The following is a 27,821-nucleotide window of genomic DNA, read 5'->3' as shown; positions in this document are numbered from 1 at the left end:
TTCGAGGGCAAAAACCCCAGGAAATCATTTAGAGAAAATCGATGTTTTTGCTGAAAATCGAAAAAAAACGACTATAGGCAACAAAAAATGACCAAAAATGACTAGAAATCAAGAAAAAACCGGAAAAAAACCGGATTTTTATCGAGGGTAAAAACCCAAGGAAATTTTGATAAAATTTATTCCGGTTTTCCACACGGCGGTGGGGGAAGGGGGGGGGATCAATCACTGGTGATCACAATCACTAATTGAAAAACCGGTGTTTTTATAATAAAGATGATCATACACTACAACCACGATAAACCAGTACTCGTCTACGTGGTAAACTCGCGATTGCCTGTTTACCGCGCGTACTATGGAGACGGTCTCGGTAGCACCATTGCGGGGTTATTCACAAGAATGGCTCCAAAAGTAGCGCCGTTAGCCAAACAATTAGGAATGAAGGCTATTGATGTTATTCGTGATAAGGGTATTAGTGCTATTGGAGACGTTGCCGGAAAGGCGCTTTCTGCAGCAAAGGACAAACTAATGTCGTTGGTGAGGAGAAAAAAATAGAAACCACCGGTGATGCCATCAACGACGGTGATGCCTGCAAATGTCAGTAAAGTAATAAATAACGCCGTGGAAGAAAAACTAGAGTCGTTGGCGGCTCAGTCGCCCACCAACGCGCCCATAAACGCAATAGCGGGGGAGTGGTCTTAAACAGAATTCAAAGAATTTACGACGAAAAAATCGCAATTGAAAACATCAACATGATAAATAATAAAATGTTTGCGCGAACCGCTGATCCCGCGTTTGATATGGATGCCCCAGTGCGCAGGGATGATTCTGTCCGTGATTATCAATATTATTCTTATTATGCAGCGCAACCCGACCTACGATCGCGAATTGAACTTCAAGTCCAAGATACCAGTAAATATTTTCTGCCGTGTGAAGCGTTTATCGAAATTGAGGGAGAACTCGTGACAAATGCCGCCGATAATGCACCATACGCAGATGACGATCGTGTTCGAGTTGGCTTCGTTAACAACGGTATCATGGCGTTATTTGAGAGTGCCAGATATCTTATTGACGGGCGAGAAATTGAGTCAATAGAACGCGAGGTTGATGTTGCAACGACGATAATTGGGTTAGCGAGATACTCGGATGATTATACAAGATCGGCGGGCCCATCTATGATGTTTGCGAAGGACACCACCGATAACGCTGACCATTTTCAGTACATCAACGTGCTGGTGGAAAGAGATACCGCAACTGACCCACAGGCTGAAGCAAATAACCCAGACCGCAGAGCAAGACCAGGAGCTAATTTCAATATTATAAAGAGTATCAACAATGATTACAATATGGGATTCGCAGCACGAATATTGATGCTAAAAAGACCACGCCGACAGTTTTCATGCGCGATTCCACTCCATCACATATTTGGATTTTGCAGAAATGTTAGAAAAGTCATCTATGGGGCTAAGCATACAATCGCGCTAACGCGAAGGGGCGATGATAACAATGCAATATGGCGTGCTGCTGGCGTCGCTGCCGGTAAAGTCATTTTAACTAAAATGGCATTGTGGATGCCGGTGCTGACTCCATCAGTTACCACGGAAGCACGATTGTTATCATTTATGGAACAGGGAGGGAAATCGTTGTTGAGTTGGCTAGCGGTAACAACTGATGCTAAAGAGGATAACGTCGCCGATACGTTTACATGGCACCTGGCATCAAAACAGGGTGTTTCAGCCCCGCGTCATATATTTGTTGCGCTACAGAATAGGGAACGATTGGGTAATCAAGAACGCAGCCATATGATATTTGATCAATTAGGAGTCAGGGATGTTTCGCTGAGAATAAACGGACAACAGGAACCATCCGAGGATATACAGCTTAATTACGGCGACAACCATGTCGCACGTGTGTACCATCGATTGCTTTCATATATGGGTCGTGATCAAAACGTCGACACTGGTTTGCAAATATCGCAACTTGATTTTAAAAACCTGTATCCGATTTATTATTTTTCGTTGGAGCATCTTGATTTAACGAGACAATCCGTCGTTGATATACACTTCCGAGCTCGTATAGCCCCGGCTGGTGTTAATTATAGAGCGGTTGCTGTCATTCTCAGCGATAAATCAATGCTGCTAGAAGGTGTTGGCGGACGAATGAGAATCGTTGATGCGCCAGTGGAAAACATGTAATTGAAAGCACAAACACGTTTACAATAAAATGTCGTATAGTGTCGTCAGTGTAGAGTTGACTGATGGTCAAGTCAAGAAATTACGATCAAAGTCGGCTAAACAATGCGGAACCACAATAACGCTGAAGCCGTCGCAGATGGCGGGTGGTAATCATAAGATATCGTTGACGGCGCGTCAAATAAAACATTTCAATAATGCGATGAAGAATAAAAAGGGTGTTCAAATAGATTTCTCGGCCGCAGCGATTAAAAACATGGAAAAGACCGGTGGGATATTTCCGCTGTTAGCTGCGATTCCAGCGTTAATTGACGCGGCCGCACCAGCAGTGGCTAAGGCGGCGGCGTTAGGAGCCGTTGGTACCGCGGCGGGGATGGCACTGAAGAAGGCAACCGGGAAAGGCTATAAAAAAAAACGACCCGTAGCCGGAAAGGGTCTAAGACTACCGGGGACCCCGTATTCATGGTACTCGGGAAAGGGTCTAAGACTACCGGGAACCGTTTATTGACTCAGGAGTCAATGACTCCCATGTCTAATTTTGATTTAATAGACGCCGCAAACGCGCTAGCGATAAAAAACTTCAGGGGTGTTTTTATGAGGGATCAATTACCGGCGGCACCAAGGAATATTGAAACCGGCATAATTAACCTCGATGGGTCCTCCGGAGCGGGAACTCATTGGGTTGCGTACGCGATTGATCCGCGTGCGATCGTCTATTTTGATTCATACGGGTTAGCTCCGCCGAACGAGTTCATGCGGTATATCCGGGCGTGTTCAGCCCGGGCTTTTTATTCCACGCTGCCAACACAGCAGTTATGCGACCCGCCGATATGCGGCCGTGAGGTATTGAACGTACTCGCGGCGATTTCATCATCGCGGAAACCACCTCATGTGGTTGTAAACGAATACACTAGTGGGGTCGTAGAGGCCCGGCGGGTTAATTAGAAACGCCGTTTTTTTTTACAATAACGATGATTGATATCTGGGGACGACCGGTTTCGGCGCTGAAAAAGTCCACGGAAACACCCGCCACCGATGACATAAAAAAACTAATCGAGGATGAAATCGCTGATACGTTGAATTTAACCAGTGTCGACCCGGGCGAAATAGTTGTATTTCAAGACCGCCAGGGTAAATTGAAATCCAGTAATGTGTCGCTGGATGACGTTTTAACACGACAGCGTGATGCCGCCGAGAACGCTATCGCGCTGTATACCAGCGACGGACGACTCAAACCGGGTGAACATCTATCGACGATAACATTAATCCGAGACGGTTTTACAAGGTTGGATAAATCGGTGACCGAACTTGACGCGCAGGTGAAAAAATCTATCACCGATATACAACTCACTACCGCTAGTTTTTTTGGGACCCCGACGGTAACCGAACCGAATCTTGCGGGGATAAAAACTACTATTTCGGAGTTTACAACGCTGTCGGGCCAATTTTACACGTTACGAAAAAATGTTAACAGGATCGATAACAACTTTGATAAATTCTTTGGTAAAAAAAATATCAAGCTGGATGAGATTACAACAACTATAAATGATATCACTGCGTATGGACAGGAAATAAAAACAGTCAAAGATGATGTTGCAGCGAACAAAGGGAATATAGACGCGCATACAGGGGAAATAAGAACGATCAAAACTGATATTGTAGCGAACAAAGGGAATATAGACGCGCATACAGGGGAAATAAGAACGATCAAAACTGATGTTGCAACGAGCAAAAGAAATATAGACGTGTATGGACAGGAAATAGATACACTCATTACTAAGGTTGCAGCGAACAAAAGAAATATAGACGTGTATGGACAGGAAATAGATACACTCATTACTGATGTCGCAGCGAACAAAAGAAATATAGACGCGCATACAGGGGAAATAGGAACGATCATTACTAAGGTTGCAGCGAACAAAAAAGATGTGGACGCTCATACACAGGAAATAGATACACTCATTACTAAGGTTGCAGCGAACAAAAAAGATGTGGACGCGCATACACAGGAAATAGATACACTCATTACTAAGGTTGCAGCGAACAAAAAAGATGTAGACACGCATATACAGGAAATAGATATACTCATTACTAGGGTTGCAGCGAACAAGATTAATACAGACGCGAATTTGCGGAGAATAGAAATAATCAGAACTGATGTTGAAGCGATTAAAGACGGACTACCGAGAGTAGCAGAGCAATTCGAAAAAATAAAAATCCCTCATGAGAACATCATCAACACAGTATACACAATTCGGCATGGATCATTCGATTGGACTCCTACACAGAATACAGTAAATATTACCGCAACTGTTAAGGGCATTTATCGATTGACACTGGTTTCAGTGATGCAGTTTAATATATCATCGTCGAGTTCATCCGGGTTTAACAATACAATATCAACAATTATAGACAAGAACGCAACTGAACAGTTTACAATTTATGCCGTTGATGGAAATTTAGCCCGGGCAAACATCACATGGTATGTGGAATTTGTAGCGAATCTAATTAATTAAAAACACTAGCTCTTTTAAAATAAAATGACCACCAGGGTAATTGAATCAGAGGTATCACCGACGTCACATCAATATCGATTCGATACCGCAAAAGAATTCTCCGCAAATTTGAAAACGCTTTCCGAACAATACCGCGCAAAAATAAGAAAATACCGCAGAAAAATAACCACCATCGACGCGGTCGTGTACTCGGTGTCGGGTATAGTAGCCGGTACCGGTGTTATTTTATCCACGGTAACCACGATAGCCCCGATCGCTGTTCCAATCGCTATCTCCGCGATGACAACAATTGCTGGAGTCGCCAACGCAATCACTAAAAAGATATCATCGTGTTTTCAGAAAAAACTCGACGAGTATACAGTAAAACATCAAATAGTATCCGACGCGTACTCGAAATTATCCGGGTTGATCTCGTTATCGATTGATAATTTGTTCATATCCGATGTTGAATTCTCCACGATGGTCCAGTTGTATAGCTCCGCGATGTCAAAAATCGAGGATTTTCAACTGGAAGCCGGAACCACCTGGTTGTTGAAATTAGACACTAAAAACAACGAATAATAATAATGTCGCTGAACCCCGAAGGGTCTCAATTACTTCAGCGGATCGCGGAGAATACCACTCCGGTACAAACAAATATGATATCGATAACGTCAACGAAGCCAGAATTCAGTGTGAACTTCCCGTCGCCGGTTCCAGTGAAGGAAATAGCGCTGGCAAAATTGCGAGTATATCACAGTTGGCCTAATATCCGAGCGGACGCATTTAACGGACAACAACCTAATAACTCGCTGGTTTTTGCATGGACAAATAAGCCCGATGGGACCCCAGATTGGAATGAGGTTACAATACCAACTGGGTCATACCAAATAGAACAAATCAATAAGGAATTTCAACGCAGGATAAAATCGATCACAGGAAAGGAATCAAAAATCGCTATTACGGTTCATGAACCGACGTTATCGTCGACGATTGAAATAAGCACACCGGGGTATATGGTTGATATTTATAACAGTTCAATGAGAACCATACTAGGATGGCCTAAGAATCCACCCGCGGACGCCCCCCCATCAACTATCCTCAGATACGATAACGGAGATGGTGGTAGGCATATTGCTCCATACAACGTAAATATTGCATCGGTGATAGCAATCAATCTGGTGTGTGATGTTATCGAAGGGAGTTACCAGGTGGATACCAAGCAATCAAATCAAGCTCAACAGGGGTATATCCTTTATTCGTTTTCACCAACAGCCCCTCCGGGATTTTTGATCATTGAGAGTCCGATTAATCCGGTCTATATGCGATGCCATAATCGGCTTTTAACGAGAATTAATTTCAGACTTACCGATCAGTCAAATAACCTAATTGATCTGCAAGAGGAGGAGTTAGTGATCACTCTGTTTGTAAGATCATAGCAGCAGGGGGGGCGATGACATCGACGCGGTCGTCGATGTGTTTACCGGACGCTGACGACGCTGGGATCGGCGCGAAGAAGGTATTAATTAAACCAAATGACGTCCGGACAATTGTCGACTTGTCCCCTCGACGACGACGTCGTTTTTTTTTTACCAGGCGCTGACGACACCGGATCCGCTGAGTGCAGAAAGTATTAATTAAGCCAAATGACGTTTTGACAAAATGTCGGATTCGCCCCCCCTGCTGCTGGTTGGGGTAGACATCCACAGTTGCTAGCACAGAATTTGATCCAGAAGGTCAACAGTAATATGGATTTTTACAGATTTTTTGATCTCCTGAAGAACGGAAAGAATGACTCAATTTGATTTTTGTGTAGTCCGATGTGATGGAGTACAACGTGGTGGGAAACACCTTCGTATAGTTACTGCATGTGATTCATTTCAAAGTGATTTCTATCACGGTCACTGGTGAGGAAGGTGGAAACACATTCACTAAGAATTTGTACATCCTGACTATATGCCCGACAGTAAGTCGTATTTTGACACTGTCAACATTGCTATAAAACAGATCCTGTATGCCGAATTTAATAGTACGATAGAAATAAACAGTTTGAGGGAAGGCATTTTAGACTATTAGAAGCAATTGAAGACTGTGAATCCTATCTGAATAGTTCAGAATCTTTGGAAATTGAATGGGACGATACCGTGGCAGCATAACCCAAAGACAAAGACAAAAAGGACGTAGCGATGAGGTTCAGATGGCCAGAACAATAACAACATTTAGTCTCCCGTTGTTGCCCAAAACCTGGCGGATAAAATTACGGAATAGATCAAGAAAGATTGCTATGGATGTCAAAACAATTCTCCCAGTCAAATTCAACACGATAGATGTCTGATGCTGAGTCAAGAACAAATATTGGACGAGTATCTAGACGACGCTTGGGGTCTCATCTTAGAAGACACCGTGTTGCATCAGTGACATAAAGACTTGCGTGATCATTCCTCTCCTCCATTGATTGTTCTAGAGATCCATCACATCGAATCTCTCTTGGCTCAGAGTGCGGAGACGACGCAAAGAAACAGTTAATTGCCAGAGATTTTTTTAACTATAATGGTCAGATTAAATTGATAACCTATCACTACCTGTGGAAAATAACAAAAACAACACAGAAACACAGAAATGGATATCTGGGAACTTTATCACCTTTTGAATAACAGTGTGCACACATCGCCTGGGAATCCAATGGTGAGCGCTAAAGACAAACTGCCTCATCGCAAACCTCAAGACCATCAGGCATATGTCATCAACATGGACGGCAGTCATCACCCAGGAACCCACTGGATATACGTCTACTTCCCTAAAGAGGGTTGTGTGGAGTACTTTGATTTGTATGGATTACCACCTTTGGAAGACGATATCATCGACTAGAAAAGTGAACGAAAGCCTACGTAAATTTAGACGGTGCCAGGCAAAGCCTGATACCGAACCACGAAGAAGAGATAGAGAATGTTAGAATGTTGAGAGTGACCGAAGATCTGATAGAAGAGGTTTTCAGAGAGGAAATCAAGAAAGAGAAAGAAGAGTGGACGGAGACGTACAGACCTCAGAAGCAAAGAGACAAAGAGAGCAGAGAGAGCAGCAACATCAACTGCAACAGCAGGAACCAGACAGAGGTTTTGTAGACCGTCGTGTGGACAAGAATGAGTTATCCTTCTTTTTCCGAGGAAGCAGATCCTATCATGTGGGAAAGCCTGAGCAAGACGGTGACACAATCTTAGAGGATAAAAGATTGCCATAATCCCCGTCCGTAAAAAACTTTTTTCAGAGCTACCTCAATAATCTAGAAAAGACAAACTAGTTCAATTGCGTTTGTTTGTCTGTACTTTAAAAAATAGAATTGTATCTATAAGCACTTCGCGTCTTTATTTTAGGTCACAAAATAGAAGTGTGTCTATAAGCACTTTGCTTCCTTAGCTTATCAAATAGTCTGTATGAGTTGGTGTTTGTAGTAAGTGATTGGAAGCAAAGAGTACGTGGATGTTTCTTTTAGGTCCGCGAAATCGATGTTTTTTAGGTGATGATATGGGCAATGTAGGTTTTAGTGTCACGGGATGTTTTCCGTTACATCCGTGGTTCACATATATGAAAGGGAACATTCGTCAGTGTGGCTACCCATCGTCAACGATACATCTAAAGAACAGAATAGCGAAACTATTGGAACTCGAGATGCACCTGTATAACGTCAGGCGGCTTCTAGATGAGCTGTCTATGGAGGCCATAGCCGAACAAGCTAGGATATAGGAGGAAGAAGAAGATGCCTCACCGCATGTTAAGACCTCTGTGTGAGGTGAAGCCTGAGGTGATGACACCTCCGCAGGCAATCTCAGCAGCACAGCCACAGCTTCTGCAAACAGTATCAAAATCAGTGGTTGGCCAGACTGAAAACTGGGAAGAGGAAATAAATAGTCCACAGCATCCACGCGTGTGGTATAGGAAAAGAGAGGGAAGTCTTCATTATCCCTGAAATTGAAGACTTGGATATTGAAGCCGCTCAACCCCTCTACGTTACCAGCCCCAATCTTAAATTGGGAGCAGGACTGGAGTCGGAGATGTGTCTGTGGTGCCAGGCTGCCTGAGAGATGTCATCGTTAGCCAGGTGTATTTGGAGTTTAAAAAAGCAACCCTTCTCAGTGCTAATCAAATCTCTAGAAGAGACTATTCAAGTTGCCAATTTGCGTGAGTGTGGAGTAGTGTGATCATAAGCACTCACGTCTTTCCTAATATATATGTATGTGTTTGTTTGTATACTTTCGCGTACGTTTGTGCGGATAGTAGATTGTGTGTTTATATCCGTGCGCGTACGTTTGTGTGGATACTAGACATTGATTTTTTCACCATCACTTCTGTGTGGATAGTAGTGTGTGTTTTTGTATGCAACGCCTACGTTTGTGTAGATAGCAGATATCGTGTTCTTATGTGTTCGCTTACTTTTGTGTGGATAGTATATATTGTGTTTGTATGAATTCGCGTGCGTTTGTATGAATAGTAGATAAGATGTGAAGTTAGTGTAATTAATGTTTTCCTTCACGTCCGTACTTGACAATATATTGTAGGGGGTTTGTCATTCGCGCCAAGGATATTAGACGACATGAGAAGCAGTAAGCAGCACGTGAGAGTCAGCGATGGAAGCCAGTTTCCATACGCAAGCCTTGAACGCAGTAAGGGGGTTAAGCCTTCAAGTTGCCACAGGATGGAGCCTTCGTGCTCAAGCAAAATGAACTACACTTTTACTGATTGGGAGGAAGACAGCAGATATAATTGGAGAAGTGCCACTAGAAGAAATTGGAGAAATGTGCCCCCAAGAAGACAGACACCAAGAAGAGAAAATAAGGCACAGCAGAGAGAGCACAACTTTCAACATCAGAATATATACACCCAGCTGCAAATGACTCCCAGCGTCGGCAACTTAACGTCTCCCACCCACAGATTGATGTCAACAACTGTAAAACCACCTCCACATATTCAACTGGTAACACGAACAGTTGAAATCTCTACCAGAAATGGAAAAGAGGTTCAAGAGAGGGACATGTAGGTGAAATCAAGTCATTTATCTAGTGAGAAGGAGTCAATGGCAATGGAGGACACCCCAAGGGAGGAGGAAAAAAGGAAACAGTTCCAATTTCTTTTACTATCCCAATACCAACAAACGACATTAAAACCATAACAAATTAAGAAGATTTGTAGCAGGTACACTACCACTCATAGCACAGCAAATGGACACGGGTTTAATAATAACAACAACAACAGACCCAGTAGCAGATTCACCGACATCTCCGACGTCACCTATTAGTGAGCACACCAAGAAACAACAACCAATCTTAATTCCACTTGAAGCAACTACAACAAAATAAACAACTACTGTTGCTAAACCAAAACGTGGACCAACAACAACTTTAACAACTCGAGTAGCAGACTCACTGACATCTCCTACTGCAGTACCCCCTAAATCATCTAGCGGGAAACTACGGATCCTCTGAAACTCACAACAACAACCAAAACTAGTTAGCGTACCAAGAAACAACTACCCACTACACTTCCAACTGAAGCAACAACAACAACAATTACAACAAGCCAGCAACCACTGGGGTCAGAACAAAAAGCTGTACACCACCAGAAAGTAGTAAAACAAGGCTACTACAAGCTGCTGAGAAAAAAGACACTAAAGAAACAAAAACAAGAAGCGGCCCAACCAAGACTGACCAAGCCACAGTCCAAACAGACGTACACAACTATGTGGCCGACCTATTTGATCCTACCTACTTTAAAACAACACTTCAGCCATTTATTTCACTGACGCACTCCGGACTATACTTGAGGCCCATCAAAAGATCTATTATGATCGTCGCGCATGCACTATGTCCGTACGCGACGCTAATCAAATCTCATCATCATCATTCGCGCCATGCACCATTGAATAAACCATGATGGAAATAACCACCTTGATAACATGAATAAGCTGCAAGACGTTCTCGATAATTTGGGAATGATCGAAGAAAGTTTAGTCCAATTGTATGACGATTTTTATTATTACGGTCCCAGTCGAGTGAAGATGGATATCAACAATCTAAGAAAATCAAAGCACATGTTAAAGGAAGTGGTTAAAGAAGAAAAGAGGAGAAGGAAGATGAAGAGGATATAATAAGAATGAGAGAATATAATGAAAAGATAGAAAAGGAAGAAGAAAATGAAAAATGAAAGAAAGAGGAAAGGTGAAAAGGAGAAACAGAAGGAGGAAAAAGAAAAAAGAAGACAACATTGATAACAAAACTAAGAAGATGGTGGTGGAAAAGAAGGAATTAAAAGACAGAGAAAGAAAAAAAAAACACAAACAAAGACTCTTTTCAGGGCCACTTCACTGTGTCGAAAAGATATTTATTCTCTTGTCTAAAATTTTATTGGCCGATTTTATAGTTTAGGTGTGACAGATTGATGTTCGTCAATCTATGCCTATGTGTCGTATAGATTAATGTGTATGTTTATATCTCTATTGTATTTTTCTCTCCCTAACTTAGCACGTATTCAGGTCAAGCCCTTGCCACATTGTTACCAATATCCAGTATCGTGACGTCACTTCACCTGTTCCATTTCTATTGTCTCTATACAACAACTCACCTTCCCCTCGTCGCTATACAAGCCCAATATTCCCCGTGTTAAATTTCTCTTGTCGCTAAATGTGCCCAGGGTGGGCTAAAAAGAGTTGTCGCTAAACGTACCCAATGGGTTCTATAATATATTTTCCCACTTTCGCCATATAGCCCCCTATCACTACTTCCGAACTTCGTATTCAACGAGCCATTAAATACTTGGACACCTGATGCATGAAAAGGCCCACATTGCATACCTGAAATTTCAAACATATTGTGAAGGTTATCCGACGATATCACAATTACAATTACTCAAGGATAATAGTTACAGCTAAATCTTGGTCGCGATGGAATGACACGTGCATAACTATAATCATACATTGTTCCAACTAATTTTATGTCATGCGAACAATCATTCATACAGTTTAGGAACGGCGGCTGATCTGACGGTCCATTAATGGTTTTATTCATGATATAAAACTTTCTTACAGTTTAGGGTGGGTGGAAGATGTGCTGCTCCAGAACTTCTAATCTTATCAGGTCAGTCTGGCATACAGTTTAGGATCAGTGAATGTTCTAATGGTGCAGATCTAGACAAAGGTAGTTAAACCTCATTTGTCGCCCCAGTACTTTATCGAGGTGGTATTGTGACCTCATGTGTCTGACTTTCTATTTGTTACCACACCTCATTTCAAAAAGTTTCCTTATATGTAAGCATACATGGTACATAGGTTGACGATACGAAGAATATCTGCGATAAGGAGAGGATTTGGAAGGAGTCCACATATGCAAGTTTGACATCTCTGTAAACTGCATTGCGTGTTTTGTTTATTTATCAAGATCCAGATGTGAAGACTTTGCTGCTGTAGTAATATTTGCAAAATACTATGCATACTGACCAGTATATGCATAAAGATAGTATGTAAAAAAGGACCGGTATGCACAGGACCAGTTTATGCATAAGGACTAGTATATGCATATGGAACAGCAAGTATATGCAAAGGACCAGTATGCATAAGGACTATTATATGCATAGAGACTAGTGTATGAAAAAGGACTAGTATGCAAAAGGACCAGGTCAGTATATGCAAAATAACCATTATACATGGGACCAGTTTATGCATATAGATCAGTATAAGCGTATGGACCTGACCAGTATATGCAAAAGGACCAGTAAACCTAAGGACCAGTATGCATACGGACCAGTATATGCATAGGTACTAGTAAATGCAAAGGACCAGGCCGCAAGTGCATCATAACCAGTATATTCATAACCACATGTGTAAGGACTAAAATATATAATATATATAACATATATAAGGACTAAAATATAAATAAGTACCAGTAAAAAGACTATAGTTCTTGATATATACTATCTATGTAAAGATGATTAGGAATATCAGTTGAACTCATAATATGTGTGATACTCTGGTGATGGTAGAATCCTATCTCGTTAACAGTTTAGTGTCTGAATTTGTGGTACGTTTTGGTAAATCCATCAGTAGTGAACATAAAGATTTACTATAGTCTGACAATACAAACCCGTTTGTTTTTACCCCCTACTGATTTAAATAACGGAAACCTTTAATGTGATAAAAAGTCCAAAGACCTTAGTCAATTCATTCATTGATTTAAAGTTTCTAAATTGACTGAGTACAGTGCCCCTAACACCGTCATCTTATGCGCGTTTCATGCTTAACGAAAGTTTTCAGTGTAATAGACGGACATGCTTGGATCCATTTCCAGTTTCTGGACAATTCCATTTTTCATCAAAGGGGTGTATCGCGACTACAGATGCACATACATAAGTCGTCTGCTTCCGATATTTACAGTGTCGAATCAAGCAAAGGAAAATAATGACAACTACAAATCTGCTTTTCATGTGGATTTAACAAGGGGTTTAATTTCTGTGCTCATAAATGCAAAGGGATATAATTCCAAACTCTCAACGTTATGTAATTTACGGAATTATCCGGCGGTTGACGAACAGGATGAACTACGACATTATGTTACCTGATGGAAATAAAGTAGCCTATAATGTACACAATATGGCGCCGTGTTAGTATGGAAAGTCCGTTAAGCATGAAATGGTGCAGGGTATGCCAGCATTAGTGTCATTCTGGTCACAGTCAGATTAGAAATTATAAATCAATGATTTAATTGACTTAGTTCTGTGCACTTTTTATCACATTAAACGTTCTCGTTTTTGAAATCGGTAGGGGGGTACAAACAAACGGGAATGTAGTCAGAATATAACATTTGGTAACACATCAGTTATCCAACCAGTTTATCCTAATTTGGCAGAAAAGAATTAGAATTTTTAAAATACCTAGATTATAGATAGATAGTTGTCAAACAAGGTGGCCTAAAAGGAGTAAGTAGTGTAATTATCCAGAAAAGCTCTTTCCAGAATAAAGATAAATGCCCATGCTTTTGATCTTAAATTAGAGAGATAGATGTAACTAGGTAGCATGTTACCAATCAATTAATTGGTTTTACAACGTTCTGGAAATTGAGTATCACTTTGTATTAGATTGCCAACTGTATTTGCCACTAAGAAAGGAGTACTTAAATTCATTTTTGGAAGTATAAGCTCGTTTATCTGCCTCTTGATAAAGAAGTTTATAAACTCATTTATACTGATCGCCATTCAATGATGAAATTCAAAGAATTCAGTTGAGTTAAGAATAGTGAAACTATTTTTATGGAGCAAAAATTGACTATAATAATATGATGAATAATATTTAAAAAGGACAGTAATTAGTTAATTCGTTATTACTTATTATCGTTAATAATATCTCCAATATTTAATGTATTATGTTCTCACGATACTAAGAAACGCATTTCGAACCCTAACTACATAGCGTTTGAATAGGTATATTGGTATATGTACGTGTATGTAGGTATGTGTACGCATGTGTTTGGATATATATATATATATATATATATATATATATATATATATATATATATATATATATATATATATATAATGTTTAGGTATAATTATAGAGGATACATGTAAAGTTTACTATGTGAATCACGTTTTATTAGTTCTATCTTAGTGGACTATAGTGTTTTGTTATTAACTCGGTGACTTCGTCTTTCGATGAATCATTTGAGACCATCGAACTTTGAAAAGGAGGTATGATACGGATTTTGTCATATCTCAATATTTTACCAGCGAGTTTATATTTTAATGAGATACATAAATCTAACACGATAAGCAATCCAGTTATTGTTTTGGGGAGGGTGTAGTGTGGTGGTGATGGGGATATAAAACATATATTTAAAAAGCACTGTTGTACTCAGATACAATTTAGCTAACTACACAATGAGCAATGGAAAACGCTCATTATTAGTACATAAATGTATAAGTTCTGATTGGCTGATTATACAGTTTACTGCAAATAATTTCAATTTATATCATGACGTAAACCACGGAAATACGTTATTCTGCAATGTATTGATTCAATTCACTATTTAAGAAAAATAATTACAAGACCCCTTAACTGCAAAAACATAACAAGAAATCATCATCAGCAGAAGCAGCAGCATCAAGTAGTTATTACAAGTGATACAACACAAATACTCAAAACCTAACTAGAACAAATTATTTTAATGAGCAAACAGTTACGCAAAATGCGACTTTATGCTCTTCGCTTTTTTTCGGTAAAGGTAAACAGAGACATAAAAACATGCAAAATAAACATGGACAATAAAGGTCAAATGGTCTTTGCCATATATTAAATTAAGACAATGCTCTAAGAGAATTTGTGTAAACTGAATACCCCGTAAAGTAACACCAACATATGTCCTGACTTTAACTGGAAATTAACACCTAAACGGAAGCATTAAAAATGCTAAGATATCAACTGCACAATCCAATGGCAGCTTTGAAATGCTCAGATATGAACGAAACATGCACACTGGGCGAATGAACACAACACCCAAATGGAAGTGTTAAAAATGCTTAGATATCAACGTGACAAGCACACCGGACAACTGAACACTATAATGGCAGCTTTAAAAATACTCAAGCATCTATATGAAATACGCAGTGACAGATTCAACAACTAGACGATGCTTTAAGGATGCTAGATATCTACGACTAAACAACCAAAAGGCAGCTTTACAAAATAGATCTAAATGTTATAAACTCAGAACACCAAAATGGCATCTCCAACAATGCTCGAATAACTACAAGTCATACACATTTAACAGTTGAATATCCAAACGGCAGCTTTAAAATGCTAAGATATATATGAGCAGTAGTACACACACTAAACGCCAAAATGGCATCGCTAAAAATACTCATTATTTATTACTTGTAGATGTATGAGCATTTGTAAAACTACCATTTGATTGGTTAGGTATTCATTGTGTATAACTTGTGGATCTCTATAATTTTTAACCGTCATTTTGGTTGTTCATTCGTCCACCGTGTATGACATGTATATAGCTGATCATTTTAAAGCTGCCCATTTGGGTGTTTGGTCATTCGGTGGGTTTGACTCGTTAATATCGGAGGATTTTTAAAGCTGCCATTTGATTATTTGGTCATTCGGTGGGTTTGACTCGTTAATATCGGATCATTTTTAAAGCTGCCATTCGATTATTTAATCATAGTTGTTTTATGAGTATGACATGTTGATATTTGAGCATTTTTAAAGCCTGCCATTTGGTGTTCAATTGCTCAATGTGTATGGCGCATAGGTATCTGGAAATTGATACAGTCGCCATTTAGTGTTCAATCGTTCCGTGTTTATGCATTATAGATATGTGAACATTTTGCCTATATGTATAGCATGTAGATTCATTATAATTTGATATAAAGTGTATTTCCTTTTTATTCTAACGCAGCACACGTCTAACTACTACCGCTAACCAAATATGGCACTCAGCTCAACATGAGAGCTGTAGGACACATGACACAAAATATTTTCACCCTGAATGCTTTACATTTTACTTTAAATCTTTTGAAATGTTGGCTGTAAATTGATAGGATGTATTTATACTGGCGGCTAATCCTTTATTATTAAGGACTTCCCAAATATATGCCAGATAATTCTTTAATTACCATTCAAATGAAAATCCTACATCAGTGCAAAAACCAAACTGAAATATGTACGTGCGAATACAAAGATCAAACATCTCGTTTAATCACATTTCAACTCCATTAGCAAGTCATTGCTTTACGTCAAATGCCAGAAAAAAATAAGTTTGGATACAAAAGATGTTATAATTGACTGGATGTCCGTTAGTGGGAAGTATGGATTTGACCAATTCTACTCTGACGATTTGACAACCCATCATTATAAGCAACTTTCGTAAGCATAGATGGATATTACAAATAATTAAGCTTTATTCAGAGAGGTTTATTAACGACTTACTAATAGGATCTGTTATTGTACTATGACTCAGAGGCAATATATTACTTAGTAATTAGAGCAGGCTACGTGAGCAGTAATATTTTGATAGATATTTATCTAGCCACATATTCTTGCTGCCGGGAGAGATACAGATTATATTGGCTACTAAAACTGCTACCAGAAACTGGAAATATGCTGACAGAAAGTAAGGGAAGTTTCAAGATTTTAGTAACGATAAGCATAAATAGCTTACGTTTTAAACAAAAAGACGATTGTTCAGCGCTGTAACTGAGAACAGATTTCTGCGGCAGATCCGTAATTCATTCCGCTAGCAGTGCAGTGGCTAATGAACTATGTATGGATCCCTTAAGAAGGAACCAAAGGAGAGAAATGCATTTAATCATGAACAGTACAATAAACCCTGAAAATACAGAACATACCTTAGTGATAACTTAATTGCTTAAACAGTTAAGATAGAAACGGATGAAGCGTGTTATTTAAGTGACTCATGCTTGCTCAACTTATTTAACGTCACTACGTGCTTTTGTCGAAACATTTGCTTGAACAGCTAAATCTGCATATGCAACAACGATTGTAACACTGATAAGCGTCAATTATTGATCGGGTCGATGTACACACTTCCTCAGTAATCTGGATTTATATCACAGAAGCCACGTGTTGCACATAAAGAACGTGTAATTTTCAAATTGTTATGTATAGATCGACTAAGAGACTCAGTTTCATGGGAAATTATCAGCCAATGGTCCTGCCGACAAAATAGATATAATGGTAATACGCACGATGAATTTGATATGTAATCGAGATTAGTCTTTCAGATTATGAATACAAAATTAATCTTTCTCGACACGATTAAGCCCACAATTCATATTAGATTGGCGAATAAAATTGAGATGTCATTCTTGCCCACCTTAGTTTTCGTCTTTGTCCTAGGTTAGGTGAATAATAGGAAGGAGCAAACTGGAGGCATCAAAACATACCCCAAAACACGTTCCTTTTAGTAGAAATTTCTTCCATATCTCCCACGCACTCGGCCTTGAAGATGTCAGAGATTAAGAAAATTAAAAAATATGTAATCAGTTATACTGCTATAAATACATATTTTAAGTCGAGTCTGCTCAGTATATAACAACCATGTTTGCGGCGACTGCATCCTCAAAACATTTCTGTATTATACGCTATGTCTCGTTCAATTTCTTAGCACTTTTATTCTATAGACTTTGTCTAAAATGTTGTGTTATGCTGTAAATACGTAGCACATTTTTGGTTCCCTAATATCATTTATGTTCAATACAAAGTCACAAAAGTGGCCAAACAAATTATATCAAGTAAAGGTGCTAACAAATGAAACACAGAAACGAGCAGCATTATAAAACTACAAGAATGTATAAGCCTTATAACCTTGTTATGGTTATGTTTTGAGGATGCAGTCGCCGCAAACATGGTTGTTATATACTGAGATTACTGCGGATGCAACCGCCTAAAAACCGAATAAATGGAGATAAAAAATAACAACAATAAACACAAATATCACTAACAACAACATAGCATATATCAAATATACAGGGATGTATGATGGGGTGGAGGTGAGAAAAATGTCTACTGAAATATAAAACACGTACGCACCCCAGAAGGAAACTGGTTTACCTGACGCCAAAGTCCTTAGCAGAGAGAATCCCTCCGTTATTAAAAACTTTAAATGTATTGGCCTTTGACAAGCGCGTTACACTACAATTTTGGCGGGAAATTGTAGACCCAATCACACCTCCCATAAATGTCTTTATGCGAGCGTACATATATATATATATATAATACTATTATACAGGTTAGATACTTTTAATCCGTACTCTACGGAGATTTGGAACCCAGGTACGCAGGTAAATGGCACTCATACCCTTTTCTGCACACACCACTCCATATTCCAATACGACTAAGTGCACATTAACAAACGTGATGCTATGTATTCGGTGTTAGGTTCACTCATGTATAGCAGAGACATTCGCTTTGCGACCCAGTAATTAATTCTCATCTATCTACACACCAGCCTATATTCCATCACGACTAAGCACACATCACCAACAATGATGCTACTTAATCGGTGTTCGAATCTTCGTTACATCCATTGTTAGATTTAATGCGGACAAGTGTAATATCAGAATCATTCATCATTCAATTACATTATAGATAAAACTCTCATTCACGAAGTTACCTTTTTCTGTCTTTGCTCAACCCAAATTCGAACCAGGCATCATCAAGCTACAGAAACAATGATTGAAGATACGGACTAATAGAAATAAAGAATAAATAAATGATGAATGGACCAATCAGGTATTGAACAGTTAAGTATCAGAGGAAACTGCACGAATTTGATAAAAGCAATGGCGTTGCGATTCATGTCCCTTTACTGGTGTTACGTTGATTTAAGTGCAAGTAGTTTAACAAAAAAAAAAAAATCTAATATATAATTAAGGCCAGAAGGCTTCGGTGATAAAACAAACACGCGACTATATTTTGTAATCAATTCCTACTACTTAGAAACCTTTAGCGATAATATACTGAATTGTCACTTTCAATAAGTTGTGTTGTTTATGATGAGATTGTTTTACCTATACAGGGAATAAAGATGATTGAAAACACTTTCCTTCACTAAGTTCAGCAACGTTTGTCAGTGAAGTTAATCTCTAATGACCTCAAGCTTTTATCTGGTTACATTCGTTTTGTTTAGCTTCTCACTAACATCAAAATCTCAGGAAAGTACATAATTGTATCGAAATCAAAGTGCCATTCATAACGTTAGGACCCAAACTTTACACGGAAGCGTTCGGATCTGGACTGTTTATCGTCGCAAAGGTATCAATAGAAAAATATCTCTATTTTCTTATTTGCTATTCGAAAAGGCTTAAATATTAAAACAGCTGACGCGTGAAAAGCCCTATATTGTATATATGAAATTGAATTTGGAAATATATTTGGAAAGTTATCTGACGATATCCGGATTACATAAAGATAACAGTAACACATAACTCCTGGTTGCAATGGAACGACGTGCATTATATGACCTAAATTGAATCATACGTTGTTCCAGCCAATAACCTTTTTTCATGAGATCAATCTTTCTTACAGTTACGGTCGTGGCTGCTCTGATGGCGTATTAGGCTACTTTAAGGATGTAAATCGTTCTTAAGGTTTAGAGTCAGTGGATACTCTGATGGTCGAATAAGTATTGTTATTTCATGAGATCAAGCTATCTTATAGAATAAGATCAGTGGATCTTCTAACGAGAAAGATATATACAAAGTTTGTAAAAAAAATCATTTTAAGTCCCCACACTAAAGCTCGGTGGCTATGGTGATCTCCTCCAACGTGCTTCTGTATAGTTGCTACCTCACCTCATTCCATTTTCGTTTTATGTCATCCAATATTGTACATAGGTTGATAATATGATGAACATATGTGATGACTGTAGGATTTTGGGACTACAAATGCATGTTTCACTCATCGTAGCCTGCATTTATTACACATTATTATTTATTTATCAGCACGTGTGTGCAATTTGCAGTTGAACTAATATTTGCAGCACTGTTATTCCAAAATAGTATTCATAATAAACAGTATATGCATAAGGACTATTATATGGATGCTGTAGCTGTTGTCATGTATTACTCATGCAAGGGGATATTAAAAATGCTCGAGGGAACTCCTACTATATATGTTAGTTGGAGAGATTTGAATCTTATCTCCTTAACTGTTCAGTGTGTTGATTTTGAGGTAAGTGTCTGTAGATCTGTGCTAAATATAAACGTTTATTATCTTAGGTCAGAAACCAGATAATACAGTGTATCCCCCAGGGGTGTAAAATTGAGGGTAAAAAAAACCCCCTAGGTGTCAAAACTGGGGGTCAAATAAAAAATGTGGGGGTCAAAAATGTACTGACAAATTTTCATACGACTCGTACTTTTTCAGCTTGAAATAGGATATTGCAACTTGCACAACATACTCTCGCTCTCTCTTTTTCTAAACATACAAATACACCAACATGCACAGTTAACAAACAAATGCATTGTCCATTCAAAGAATAATTTTATTAGTTCATTTTTCTTTTAAAGTCGTACTTTTAAGGGTCTCCTCAACAATATTACAGCCCAACACATTACATATAAGCCAATACAAAAAGCCAAATAAATCTTTTTAACCAAATGGGAGTTAATTTACTGCCTTTCATCAAATGTATACTATCATAGGTTTTATTGTACTACGTCCTAGAACACATTTATCCAAATATCAAGGAGGATACTGATTCATCTTCTTTCTAATAAGTTACACTTGAACTTTAAGATCTTTCTTTTATTGCAGTAAAAGTTAAAAGCCAACAGAATCTGCAATGACCCGCTGACTTTGTAATCCAAATAACGCATTTGTCTCTGCAAGTTTACTGATTTCTTTGTTGTGAAATAATGTCTTAGATTATAATGTGTTCTCCAGATATCTTATGGCGAACGAGGGCCTATTTTTAAAAAATTTAAAATCCTGTGACGAAAGGATTATTCACTTTTGCAGTCTTTGCAATCACGCGATCAGAAGTCACACTGGTAATCATAATGAATATTCCAGTAAAGGGAATAATTTTCTCCATTTTTCATTAAAGTTAGATCCACAGTTGCTCTTTTGTATTCTGCTTCTTTCACTTTCTTCGCTAATGCTTTTTAGTGCATGACGTTTTAATCTGGCGATCACTTTCTAGTGCAACGAGCCTTGATGTTAAATATCTAGAACAGCTTGCTGAGCTCGATGGAAATCGCGAGAAGCTCGCGAGATTAGGGGAAGCTACTCCGTCATAACATTGCCTATGCTAGTCTGGTTCATTGTTTTATATGTTCCCTGCGTTGCACTTTGCTATACGAATAGAGGAGCGCAAGGCAGGGGGAAAACAAAGCGGGGAACCAGTCAATGCCTATACGCGAAGTATATACGATGCCATCCATCGTCCAGTGAATTGGGTATTAAATAAATCATGATCATATTAAGAAAATCCTTTGCGTCAATAAAAACGCACAGCAACAAAATGTGTGCGTCAATTTTCTCCAGCGTGCGTCCCTGACGCACACATGTGCGTAAAGGGAAACACTGTTATCAGATATCTAATCAGTTTATCTTTAGTTGTCAATCAAGAATCGGAGAATATTCAAGAGTTCGATTATATAGTAATGTTTCATAAATTTTGGGATATAATTAGCATTTGAATTTTTTGTAACAGTTTCATTATTTGGAAAAGTCTTTTGAGAAAACGGATGTCTACCCATACTTTTGATATTGAACCAGAGAAACGGAAGAGACTATATAGCACCATAGTATATCAAAGAATATGTAGTTTTGTGCAACGTTTAGGAAGATGAGTATCAATGAGACCACCCATGTTATTTGCCGCTACGGAAGAAGTATACCACTTATTTCTGGAACTATATTAACTTATGATTGAAAGTATGTGACTCATATTTGCCACTAAAAAAGAACTATATAAACTCACCCATCTGTGACATTATGGTTAGTAGAAAACTAATTGAACATACATGATATATAGTACTTAAAATTATAATATTTAGTTAATTTTAGTTGGTAATAATTATTCTTATTCTTACCCCAATACTTCACGTATGATGTTCGTACCCTATTACTGAGAACATCATTTCGAATACTGCTTATATAGTGTGTGTATAAATTTTGTTTGGGTTGATGTATACACATATATAATGTGTACATGTATATATGCATGTATGAGTGTGACACAAACGCATTTTAGGTCAATAAGATCTAAACCGCCTTCGCTATCGTACAAAGGAGGCATGACAATTTTACTTTGGGTTTGTAAATTAGTGAAACTTTTGCTGGCGTATTAGATACCAATGTGAACCAAATTTATTAGTTCAATCGTTGGATGGAACGTCTGGAGACATTTTTCAACCGGAGACTTCGTCTTGCTATGAAACATTCGCTCTTTTTACTGCTATACCATCAAACTGTACGAACGACGTGTAATCTGGATTGTGCTGTATCCGAAATTGTTACCATGGAACGTAAACTAGGCCTGATACGTTCATATTATTGCCACGTAGACAATTCCAATCCTACAAGCCATATAGTTATTTAACTGATTCTGATTAAAAGAGTATATTTTTGAGAATTGGATATTGACTGGTAAGATTTCGCTAACTTCACGCTATATCAACGGAAAACCCTTATGATTAGTAAATATATGTCTATTATAAGTTCTGACTGACTGTTGGTGGTAAAGAAATGATAAAATACGAATATGCAAACCTAGCCAAAACAATTATTTTACTGATATGGAAAATATTTGAACAATCTGAGTTTTAAGCTCTTCACTTTTTCACCGAGATACGTAGATATAAAAGATAAACAGAGACATAAAACATCAAATGATCTTTGTCATATATTATTTTAAGACAGAATGCAATAAAATAATTGGATTAAACTAAATTCACAGGAAACTAACACCAAAATATGTTCTGACTTAAACTTGAACTCAACACCCACATGGCAGCTTTGAAATTACTTATATACCTACAGGTCGTACACACAGAACGATTGAACACCCATCTAGCAACATTGCTTAGATATGTACGAGTTATACATAGGAACGACTGAGCAACCAAATGATAGTTTTAAAAATGCTTCTATATCTACGAGTCATAAACAATGAACGACTAAACATCCAAATGGCAGCTTTAGAAAAAACCAGATATCAATGCAACGTACACACTGAGCTAGGGAAGCCTTCAACTGCAGATTTAAAAATACATACATATCTATAAGACACTGAACCAATGAACACCTAATAGCAGCATTAAAATGCATTTATATATATATGACTCGTACATACGCAAATGACAGTATTAAAATGGTATCTAAGAGTCATAAACAGCGAACGGTCTACACGCCAAACACACTATCATCTGCTTTTTCAATATGCATAGTATGAACATTCATGTCAATTGATATACAGTGTATTTCCTTTTTATTCTAACACCGCACACTTATGTTGAACTAGTACGTCTAATCAAATATTAGCAATCTGTCCCAACTGAGAAATGTATAACATACGGCATAAAGTGTCGTCTCATTGAATGTCTTGCATCTCCGTTTTCATTCTTTGTAATGACGGCTGCAAATTGATTGGAATTATTTAAAATTTGGCTGATAATATATATATATATATATATATATATATATATATATATATATATATATATATATATATATATATATATATATATATATATAATATATATATATATATAATACAACTCATATGGCGAATAACAATCCTTTCAAGTGCACTGGATCCAGCACGGGATCACATGTGTCAGGGATTGATTAAGATAAATACAATAAACTGACAAAGAACCGTGCAAAACTAATTTATAACTAGCCCGAGCGCTTTCGATTCTTTAATGAGTCTTTTTCAAAGGCAAATACAAAACATAGACAAGACAAACTAATAAAACAGACAAACGGTAAAACTTTACATGGCTGTTTCTACAGGAATTAAAAATTTAACTTTATTATGTTTCAACAAGGTTATTTCAACTTGTTGCTGATACTGGAAAAATAATTTTATTGACCTACAAATCGATGAGCCATAACGACATCTGTTATGTTATGTAAATTAAGCTAAGATTATATATAAGATATTTCATTGTTTTAGTAGTCATTAAAGGCTATTAAGCAAATTTAGAAAATTATTTTAAAGAAAATCTGTCGGCTGCAAAAGATAATCTTATTTGTGCATGGCAGATGTCGAATTATAATAAAATTAAAGGTTTAATTCCTGTAGAAACAACCATGTAAAGTTTTGCAAACATAACCGTTTTTCATTTTTGTTGTTGTCTTGTCTATGTTTTGCATTTTGCTTTTAAGAAGACTCAATAAAAAGTCGAAAGCGCTCAGGCTATTTAAATACTAGTTTCGTACTATTCGTTGTCAGTTTATTGCATATATATATATATATATATATATATATATATATATATATATATATATATATATATATATATATATATGGGAGCTAATCCTTTAATTAAGATTCAAGTGAAAATCCTACACAGTTGTTACAAAAAGGAAATTGAAACATGCACGTGTGAATACGAGATCAAACACCTCGTTTAATTATATTTCGAACCCATTAGCAAGCCATTGCTCTATGCCAAATGTCAGCAGAAAATTAAATTAGGCACCCAAAGGTGGGTATTTATTAACGGGAAAATAAGGATTTGACTAATTCAATTTTGACAATTTGACAACCGATCATAATAAACAATTTCCGAAAGCATTGATGGGTGATAAAACGGTTTAACTTTTTGCAGAGGTGTATTAACGACTTACTAATAGGCTCAGTTCTTGTATTAGGACTGAGGGGCAACATATTACTTCGCTATTAGTGCAAGAAATGCGTACGTAACGTATTGTGATTGGAAGTTATTTTATGATTATTACATGCGCGATAGCTAATATTATCCTAAAATTAAAGCATATCTATTATGTTAGTTCAGCGTTCGTGGCCGAGTGGTCTAAAGCGCTCTGCGTTACGGATCATTGCCATCTCACCTCTGTCTGCGTGGGTTCGAGTCTCGGATTCAGCCAATGTGGGTATGTGAGAAAGCTTGCCAGTAGCTTCTAGTGGGTCGGTGGTTCTTTCCGGGGTTTTCCCGGGTTCTTCCTCCACCATTAATACTGGCCGCCATGTATAGCCTATCGTGTGCTGAAAAATGACGCTAAACCCTATAACAACAACAACAACAACAACTTCAGCGTTCTCCACACAGATATTCGTGCTCACAGAGCTATTAGGTATTAAAGCTGCTACAAGCTAGAAAGTCGCTGACCGCATTTTAAGAAAGCTTCAAGGCGTAACAAAATCCCATTATTGAAAGTTTACGTTTTAAATGAAGCTTGAGATGACTTTAAAAAAAATTAAACCGTATTAATAATAACAATCTCTTGTTCCGTACTCTTTTCGTGAACACATTTCCGCCCACTCCGTACGTCATTCCATTATCTGTCAAAGTACCTACTGAAATATGGATGGACCTGTTGGTACGCTACGGTGAACTGGTTGGAGAGATAAGGATGTAATCGAAGAATTCCGAATACATAGAACATATCGTAGTGATTAACTAGATCACTTTAACAGCTCAGATACAAATGGAGGAAGCATGTTACTAAAGTGGCTCCTGCTTGTTCAACTCGTTAACAACTTAAAGTTAGTACGTACCTTTGTCGAAACATGTGCTTGAATGGCATATGCAATGAAGATTGCAACTCTAACAAAAAAGTCCCCTGTTTATCGTGCCTTAGTAATCCGGATTTACGTCATGAAACCACTCGTTGCACATAAAGTACATGTAATGTTCTAATCTGTATGTATAGATCGACATATAAGACTCGCTTTCATGGGAAAGTATCAGCCAGTGATCTTGCCAGCAATATAGTTATAACGGTTATGAGTACTTTGCACTGGATATGTAATCGAGATAATTGCGCCACACTACGAATGCAAGATGCGTGTTTCTCGAGTAGATGAATCCCACTATCGACATCACACTGAAAAGTAAAACTGGGAGATCATTCATGTCAAACTTCATTTCTGAGTTTGTCCTGGTTTAGGTAAATAACAGGCAAGAACAAATTGACACCAGCAAAGAGATCCACAAAGACCATTTCCTTTAAGTAGGAAAGTCTTATATATCTGCCAGGATCTCAGCCTTGAAGATGTCAGAGATTACGAAAATTACTAGAAGTATAATTTACCTTTAGTTGCAGACACGGTCACTACCTCTTTAATGTGTGCAGTCTAAAGTAAAAATGGACACAATACTTCTTTGGTAATTTGATCGTATTTACAGCCCGGAGTGAAAATCATTCTTCACTGTATGTTAAACCCAGAGTAAAACGACATCATGTGATTATGGTAATTACAGGATTTGATTAATTACAAATACAAATAGGGCAAGAATACTAAAATATAATTGAAGATAATATATCTTAGTTCTATTGTTCCAACTAGACTAAATCACAAAATTAATTTTCAACATAAAATCATTTACAAAACATCGAGATCACTGGAATAAAACGTTCGGAATATGGTTATTGAAGTCAAAGTGTGCTAGACACTTACTACAAGAGGCGTTGCTTCTGTATTGCTAATTTGCCTGAAGTTATTATCATTGTCAGTACAAGTTTTTTATTTTACGGCATCATCGAATGAAATATTGTGCTTGATATGTATAAATCCCCTACCTTAATGCCAATTAAAAAGCACGCTTTATATCCATGCTTTATAATGGAACAGAGAAATGCATCTTAGCTCAATGCACTGAACATACGCAATTCACTCTTGTAATATTGGGTAACGTCGCAAACAACGTAAAAGATATTTTGAAATAAGACATGAATTTTACTTTATAACATAATTCAACAGCACAAAATCTGCAATTTATGTTTAATAGACTTTTGCTTTGACTCAAGTAAATAAATATACTATTGTAATATTGTGTATTAGTTCTTCATCAACGTATCATTGTAATATTATAAGAACGTGCGCTGACACATACACACATGATGGTAAAAATATAACCAGAAAGATCGAAAGAAGAAACAAAATAGACTTGGTAACGTGCTCTTGAAAATTATTTTTATTTTTTGTGAATACACCAAAAAGCGTAAGTAATTTTTTTGTCTAAAAATATGGACAGTATAATCACACACATAACCATACACACCCTTAGAGATGCTTAAAAGTGTTGGTGATTAACTTTGGTATAAAAGCTGTATATGTACGAAAAACGTGTCCCTATTTCTTGATTTAATTCTTCAAAATGTATAAGATACGCAAACACTTTAACACACAAGTGATAACATAGACGAATTAAATTTTTTAAAACTGACACTGGTGCGAAATATAAATATGTCATGATATCTAATGGATACAGAAAAGGGTTTCGAATTAATAAAAACAATAATGGACTTAAGAAGATTATTTGGAAATGTCTTAAAATGTTTCCATGCCCAAGTTGATGCAGTGTAAGTGATAGTTGTTGCCACTGTTGCTGAAACTCTCTTTCTTTTATGTCTCCATTTATTTCGCAA

General features: G+C 37.6%; 1 protein-coding gene across 1 annotated transcript in view; it reads right to left on the bottom strand.

Moving 5' to 3' along the window:
* The window catches only part of LOC149783526 (cysteinyl leukotriene receptor 2-like), a 59,130-nt gene extending 33,114 nt beyond the window's left edge, over positions 1 to 26,016 (bottom strand). The window contains exon 1 of the mRNA XM_089931770.1: positions 25,948 to 26,016. The gene's annotated coding sequence lies outside the window, so the exon portion shown is untranslated. The remainder of the gene's footprint in view (positions 1 to 25,947) is intronic.
* Between the last annotated feature and the right edge of the window lie 1,805 nt (positions 26,017 to 27,821).

Source organism: Sinohyriopsis cumingii, chromosome 14, assembly GCF_028554795.1.
Source record: "Sinohyriopsis cumingii isolate HCF-2022 chromosome 14, ASM2855479v2, whole genome shotgun sequence".
Classification (NCBI taxonomy): domain Eukaryota; kingdom Metazoa; phylum Mollusca; class Bivalvia; order Unionida; family Unionidae; genus Sinohyriopsis; species Sinohyriopsis cumingii.
This window is presented reverse-complemented; position numbering and strand designations above follow the sequence as displayed.